Source organism: Lepidochelys kempii, chromosome 9, assembly GCF_965140265.1.
Source record: "Lepidochelys kempii isolate rLepKem1 chromosome 9, rLepKem1.hap2, whole genome shotgun sequence".
NCBI lineage: Eukaryota > Metazoa > Chordata > Testudines > Cheloniidae > Lepidochelys > Lepidochelys kempii.
This window is the reverse complement of record NC_133264.1, coordinates 31,156,286-31,164,747: the sequence shown is the minus strand read 5'-3', so window position 1 is coordinate 31,164,747 and position 8,462 is coordinate 31,156,286. Positions and strand designations below refer to the sequence as shown.

The following is an 8,462-nucleotide window of genomic DNA, read 5'->3' as shown; positions in this document are numbered from 1 at the left end:
CTGCATCATTGGACTCTGCATTATTTTGCTTACACTTGAGATTTTTAACAAGAATGTCAAACCAGATTACAACAGATGTTAGAAACTTGAAGTTGGATATATCAGAGGCCAATGACTGTGCTTCACTTTTAGCTTTTGGATCTCTGGCTTCTTCCGAAATAGCAACCAGTGCTTTGTAAACTTCCTCAGATTGATATCTCAACGTTTTTGCACTTTCTACTCTGCTTTCCCAGTGTGTTTCAGATAGAGGCTTAACGGTAATACCATTGACATGTGCTCGAATATTTGCCATCGTTGAGTGGAAGCTGAAAAGAGCATGTAAATGTGTTGCAGCAAACTGAACAAAGAAATAGCTTCTACAGAAGACTTGGCCATATCACACAAAATCAAATTAAGGCTGTGGCATGCACATGGAACAAAAAAGGCTCGTGGATTTTCTGCCAGCAATCTTGCTTGCACGCCAGAAATGCATCCTTTCATATTGGCACCATTATCGTAGCCTTGTCCTCTAATGGACAATCCCATTTGTTTTAGTTCATCAAGGAGAGCTTGAAGAAGTCCAAAAGCTATAGTGTCTTCTACGTCTAAAAATGTGATAAATGATTCCTTAACTGTAATCTGTGCTGAATCACGAATGTCGACAAATCTCACTACTAACGACATCTGTTCTTGATGACTTATGTCCGGAGTGCAATCTAGAATTACGGCAAAATATTTTGCCAAAGTAACCAATGAAACAATTTTGTCTCTCACTTTATCACTCATTAGCATGATCAGTTCATTTTGAATTCTTGGTCCCAGATAGTGGTCATGTATTTCATTTTCAGTTACTCTTCAGAGATGTTCATTCATCACTGTGTCAAATTTTCCCAGCAGTTGTACAAGGCCCCCAAAATTGCCATTTTTAGGCTGGAATAATTTCTCAACGCTTCCTCTAAAAGCAAGATTGTTTGTTGATAGTTATTCAACAATAGATAATAGATGTTCAAAAACATGACGCCAATGCTGCTTCTCTGACTCCAGCAATCTTTGATTTTGGGCATCAAGAGTTGTCTGATTTTTTAACCTTACACTCAGCTTACACCATTTCTGCATACTTTCAATGTGGTGTTGTGCCTTTTCATGTTGCGGTAATATGTGACTAAGATTTTTCCAATCATTAATACCCATGGTTGCTATCTTAAAATTGCAACTATTGAAAAGCTTGCATGGGAAACAAAATACAGCATCCTTGCATTTAGAGTACACAAACCACCGTATGTTGACAGTTTCACCATTAGAAGTCTTTTGTAGTAATTGTTTTCTGTGAATTTCATACCTCTAATGTCTTTCGGATATTCAAGACCTTTTATTCTCCCAGGGCCTTTCTCAAGTATAATGGGACAGAATTCGTTGTTTAAAGATTGCGGCCATGTGCCAATGTCATCTATATCCCATGCTAGTACAGTTTCAACTGTTGTAATTTCTTGGTTTGTGTCTGCATCTGTTTCAAATGATTGTTCTGTGTGTTGTTGCATTTCTTGAGCTTTGTCTGCATAAATATTTTCTTCGGCAGTTACTTGATGATCTTGATCAACTTCATTGTTTTCATGATGTTTAAACTTAAGTATAAAACCCTTCTGTGCTTGTACAGCTAATCCTATTTCATCTTTCCATTTTCTTTTTTGTGACCCGGAAAGTTGTTTTTGATATGACATAATTTATAAGGGTGTTTTTTTAAAGAAATAACTGTTCAGATTATCAGAAATATTTAAAATAGCTCATATAGGATAGTCGTGAGTCTGTGACCTTGAGCTAGTGTGAATACACCTCACAAGGTGCTCCATCCTGACTAAGACACAATAGAGTTGGAAACCCATGTCATTTTTACAAAGCCACTTTTTAGTTTTAAATGTATAGTGGGCATCATTCTTAATGTTAGTTACAACTCTCTATCAACCTTATACTGTAAATAGATCAATGGCATTATCCAGCTTAATAAGCTGGGTTTGCAAACAGTGGCAAAATATAACCCTAGTTTTACTCCTAGGTAAAGCACAAAGTGACCTAAATGAATCAACACAGAATCATCTCCTCTAGATTGAGGTAGCACAGAAATGTTACAGGAGTCCTATTGTGCCTTATTTTTGTTTGGAAAGACGTTAGCAATAGCAGCACATTTTGGGCATGGCCAGAAATACATGATAAATCACTGCCTCTAAAGTTCCATCAAAAACTGACATTTTCACAGCTCTAGCATGATCTGCTGCACCGATTCTTCACAAGGAAGTGTCCCTGGCCTTCTTAAACTCATACTAACCGTGTATTTACTTTATGAAACTTGGACAAAACACTGTGAAAATGTAAGACATTGGCTGCCCAACCTTTGGGCTGGCAAAAGCTATACTGACTCACTGAGGAAAAAAAAGCAAGAGAATCTTAGTACAAGATACGGTCACTCTGTACACTAGTAAGGAGATAAGCATATTACAGTTGTTGGTGGGCTCTATTTAGCAGTAACAGGGCTATAGGAAAGACAGTCAAACTATTTTGTTTCTCTGATGAAAACTGGCCCACTCCCTGCCCCAAACCAAACTTGTCACAAATAATTGTCAACAACTTAATTTTCTGTTTTGGCTTTTTAAAAAAAAATATTGAGATTGGATTCAGGATTGGTAGCAAGCATTTTTGGCAAACAAAGTTGTTAAATGACAATCTAAATGCCAACACAGTACTGTTTTCATGCTTGGCTCACTCACACCCCAGCCTGCTGGTCCAACAGCTGCAGTAGAGGAGGAGATAGGTAAAAAACGGCAGTACCCCCAAATCCACCTCTTGGGGTGTAGAGTGGCAACAGCAGCAGCAAACCCTCGGGTCCAATCACAAGCCAATGGGCACCACCACCAGCCCAGCAGACCATGGTGAAGTTAGCACAGCATCTAATCTTAGGGATGGGGCACCCACGGAGCCACAGCAGCTCCCCCCCAGATGAGATGGATCGCTGCCAGCCCAGGGGAGAGATGCGCTCCCCAGCTAGGGTGACCAGATGTCCTGATTTTATAGGGCCAGTCCCAATATTTGGGGCTGTGTCTTATATAGGCACCAATTACCCCCACCTAGGGTATCAGACAGCAAGTGTGAAAAATCAGGGCAGGGGGAGTGGGGTAATAGGAGCCTATATAAGAAAAAGACCCAAAAATTGGGACTGTCCTGATAAAAATGGGACATCTGGTCACCATACCCCAACCGCTATCCTGATTTTTCACTCATGCTATCTGGCCCAGCCAGCTGCATGTGACCCTCTAGTCCTGGCTGGCTGCCGAGGAAGTGAGTTACTGTCACTTTCATTCCTCAGCACGCAGCCAGTCAGCCCCCGCCCTCACCTCCCCACCCAACCCAGCCCTGCCGGAGGGGAGGGGGGAAAGGAAGATGCTCCGTGGTGGGGGGAGAAGAATGGACGTTATGGGCGGGTGGGGGAGGGGAACAAAGGATACTGCAGCCTCACCTCAGGCCGGGGGAGAGAGTCACACTCACAGGTGAGTTCCTTGAGCACCCTTAACCCCTCCCCTTCCCAGAGACCCCAGCAGCCGATCCCCTCCCTCAGACTGTGCTGCATTCGGCTCTCTCTAGGACCCAGCATCCCTGCTCTTACATGCTCCACTGCTTCCCATCTGTCTGGACTCCAGCCAGAGTGGTGCCCTGGGCGGCTGCCTATTCTGCCTGTGGCTAAGGATGGCCCTGTTCCTACCCTCACCCCCAGTAGATCTCTTAAAGAGTTATCTCCCTATTAGGCACGCGGGTTACACTAGACCACATACTACTCTTGTCTGTAACAACCGTAGAGTATGTTTTAATAATGTATTAATTCTTTAGAAAGCACTGATGAATGTATTCCTCATAGAAAGTGTGACAAGACCCATCCACACTATTATTGATGTTTCAATGGAGAGTGGAAAAAAAAATGTTTATGATGCACTCAGTGCGATTATGCGACCAACATGTTAGGGATTCCACCGGGGAAGAAAAATCCTTGAGCCTTTTGGAAAAATACAGTTTGGAAGAGTCAGGAAATGCTATAACACTCCTGTAAATGTGGAGGCTGATGTGCCACTGAAGAGCAAAGGAATGAGGTAAGATACATATAAATTTAGCAAATGCAAGCATGTTTATTACCTTCACACACAACTGAACCATCACTTATTTAATCAGTTTTTTATGTCTGTGGTACATATACTATGTTTTATACAGCTCCCGTGTCTCCATAAATAAACTTTATTTAGACCATCAGAGGGAGCTGTTATTAACAGAGTTAGTCACTGCTAACATCAATTATCTGCAGTATACTATAAGCATTTATTTATGGTTACAATAAAATGTTCTTGTGAGAGTGCAGTTCTATAAAATTACTGAGACTGGCTAGTATGGGGAACTTCATTTTCTGTCATAAATTATCTGAGCAGTGCAATATCCAAATATGGAGAACTAGTGAGTCCTTGAATAACCCCCCCACCCCAATAATAATGCTTTTGAGAAAGCTGTGGTTGTATGGTGGTGGACAGGTATTACAGTCTGGAAGAAAAAAAAAAGCTGAACAAATTGGTTTATCGTTTGCTTTTATGTACTTCCAATATAATTAATTGCCTGTACAAAAAATGTCCATTAATATAATTCAGCTTTCTCAGTGTAAGGGGATTTTACAATACCTCCTGGGATAAAACTGGATAAAGAAAGGCTCATACTAAAAGGAATAACTATGACTATCTAATATTTGCCAAAAATTTCTTCTACAGAATTGAATAATTAAGGTTCTACAATGAAGTGACTTTAGCATATGATAAAAAGGAAATTATATGTTTGCTTTCTTTTACCTGTTGTGTCTTGTCTTAATGCTAGATTGTAATCTGTTAGCAACAGGTGCTATGTATTTTAAGTACTTGTTGTACCTTACAACATAACAACCTAGGCATTTCACGGCATTACAATACAAATAATTAGTTTAATTTGAGTAGAATTAACAAGTGTATTTGGCTTTTTAAATTTTAGTACAAAATTGGTAAGAACCAAAATAGCTTCCATTTTTTTTTTCAAATTTTTAGAGTTAATATCTCCCCGAGCATGTTACATAAACCAACATAAGAGACTGAATGGTGTATGCTTGTGACACAACAAAATTGAAACTTTTCTTCATTTGTGATAGAATCACGGAAGATTAATAGCTGCAGAAATCTTACCTTCTCACTTGGAACTGGGCTGAAGTCGTCATTTGAATATGTGAGCGTTATCGGGATGTATATTAGACAAGAATATTTGAGCTATACTCAGTGAGCTGTAAATCACTAGAGAGGCCCTGGATTGGTAAAAATATTATTGTTTAACCATGTAAGATTATAGTTAGTTTTATTTTTTTAAAATATTGAAGAATATAAAGACATTGACATGATTTCTTGGGCTGTGGGGGAGTGCTTTATTAGTAAATTTATGGGCACATAATTCCATTGTTATGGGGTTATTATAAAGGATTTTTTTGTGTGCCTTCAGAACATTAGAGATCCTAGCTAGAATTATCAGGTTATATGCAAGACTGTCATTAGAGGTAATAGTCTTCTAATGTGTTCATCCCAAATCCTTAAACCCATGGAGAATGATGTATGGGTTTAATCACTGTGCTCTCGGCAAAATCATCAGATTCACATTTGTCAAGTCACATGCAGATTTCATATGGAATATACTATTACACAGTAAAGTTGGACTCTTTGAGTTCCAGCAATCTGCCAGTCTGCTTTTGCATGTGATATGGGGAAGCCAAGGACAGGCAAAGTCCAGCAGCAACCTATGAAAAAATGTAATCAACAATCCTAGAAGCCAAAGAGAGACTAACTAGAAAAGAAAAGCCATTGAAAAGGACTTTGGAGATGACCGAGAGATCATGTGCAGTTTGCCCAAGCTTTCCCATTGAAGTCAATTGGAGCAGCATTACATTCAGTGTGAGAAGCTTCCATCACAAACCTAGTTGTGTCTTTTTCACAGAGGCAAGTCTTCATACTGAAAAGAACCTTCCCTGGCTTTCCAAGTAGCAGGCACAGAGTGTGAACAATGTCCATATGGAAATGAATGTACGATGCCCTGTAAAGATTACATTGAACTGTTCAACTCATTCTACCTAATTTTTCTGTCCATGTGACCTTAGGGAAAGGCTTGCATGTTTTTGGTGTTATCGGTTATATTGTTGCTGATTTAAAATGCATATTAATAGGTCAGTTGGAGGTTAAACAATGTGCATGATAATCAAGGTGGGCCATTTGATAATCAAGGTGGGCCACCATGGCCCACCTTGATTATCATGCACATTGTAGGGAGAGTGGTCACTTTGGATGAGCTATTACCAGCAGGATAGTGAGTTTGTGTGTGTGGTTTTTGGGAGGGGGGTGAGGGGGTGAGAGAACCTGGATTTGTGCAGGAAATGGCCCAACTTGATTATCATGCACATTGTGTAAAGAGTTGTCACTTTGGATGGGCTATCACCAGCAGGAGAGTGAATTTGTGTGTGGGGGGGTGGAGGGTGAGAAAACCTGGATTTGTGCTGGAAATGGCCCAACTTGATGATCACTTTAGATAAGCTATTACCAGCAGGACAGTGGGGTGGGAGGAGGTATTGTTTCATATTCTCTGTGTGTATATAAAGTCTGCTGCAGTTTCCACGGTATGCATCCGATGAAGTGAGCTGTAGCTCACGAAAGCTCATGCTCAAATAAATTGGTTAGTCTCTAAGGTGCCACAAGTACTCCTTTTCTTTTTGTCAAAATATAGTTGGTGTTAGAATGCCATTGTTTATTCACCAATTGCATATTTTAGAACCCTGACACCTCTAGAAATAAAACCAAGTAAAAGGTGTAATGACTGGATAGAGATGCATGGAATTTAAATGCAATTTACCCATACCTGTGGGTAATCTTGCACCTTCGCACTTGTCCCTCATACAGTTGAGTACTTTACCTGTTCCTTACATAAATCAATTCACTGTAGTTTCTTACAGTTGCTGTGCTGTGCTGTACTCCTGGCTAAATTTTCAGCAAAGAAAGATATAGGGAATTTCTATGAAGCTAGCATATCTGTGGTTCTCCACAACTGTGGAATGCCAGCTTACATTCTATTATGAAAGCACCTAGAGTAGCCTGCTCAACGTACAGTTGCTTATTCTTTCTACTACTTGTCTCTGGCAGTGAGTCCTTTGGTTACTCCCTCCATCCATATCTTGGAGAAACAGAGTGGGCAGACCAGAGACCTGCTCTTTTGTAATTTTTCAATTGGTGTGAAAGCCCACTATCTGGCAAGCAAAAACAGCACAAATCAGTTGAATAAGGTGGATGCATGCCAGAAGAAATGGGAGCTCACCCTACAAGTGTGTTTAATCTTTTGCTTCATGTTTTGTTTATTTCATATAAAACAAAGGACATGATTTTTGTAGGTCACATTAAAAAAAAAAAACAATGTTCCTTTCCCACTTGCTCTTGCCATGATTTGTAAAGGCACTTGTATTGTTTTCGGATTATCACATTCAGCACTTCTTAGCATGGCAATATGAAAGCCCTTTGCAAAAGACTTTAACGCTTTAAAGGGTTACATTTTATTTGTTCCATTTCTGTGTATTTCATTATATCAAACAGATAATAGAAAGGGCAGATTAAAAGTTCAGGTAAGTCCTGAGGATATTTAAAGTGTAATCACTGAGGTACAAGGAATTTTTTTGTTCTTATGACTTACATATTTGCTCTCCCCAATCCAGTGGCACATTTGATGACAGATTTTATTGATAATTCGTGAAATTCTTCATGTGAATAAAATGTGTACAATTAAAGGTCCTCCCAAATGAGAAGAAAGGCATTAAAACACAGATGTTGTGCCAGATTGTACCCTTTCGTGCAAAATACCATGCAGGGGAACACGATGCATACAGAAATACATTAGACCAGGGACGTGGGAGGTAGGATAGTCTTCCCATTAAAGTACATTGCTGGTGAAAAGATTATTCCAACCCATTAGCTGGAATAGCAGCTGTTAGGGGGCTGTGCTGAAAACTCACACATTGGTCCCCAATTGGGTGAAGATTTCACCTTCCCAACTATCATTTATCTATGCGGGTGGATTTTGCCCTGACTGCCTATTTGCTAGGAAAACCAAATGTTCTACTCTTGTCTAACAAATAATTGTTCATGATGGAATTTATTGTGGTGTTGTAGTAGCCAGGCAAGGTACTAACAAACTTCAACAGGACTTTATTTTTTAAAGTGGAAACCTCTTTTCCAAGCTGCTGCTGCATCCTCAGTAGCTCTCCCTCAGCCTCTTCAACTCCTCCCCCCTCCTTCCTGTTTCCTGTCCTTTCACACTCCCAGCAGCCAGTGCTCCCAATTCTAATAATTACAAGCAACATCTAAACACAACATGTGCCCATAGGTGCTACTTGATCTGAATAAGCATAGCAGAAC

The 8,462-nt window shown here is 40.0% G+C and overlaps 1 pseudogene; it reads right to left on the bottom strand.

Moving 5' to 3' along the window:
- Window positions 1-216: 216 nt before the first annotated feature.
- Window positions 217-1,170, bottom strand: LOC140916997 (zinc finger MYM-type protein 1-like; annotated as a pseudogene).
- Between the last annotated feature and the right edge of the window lie 7,292 nt (window positions 1,171-8,462).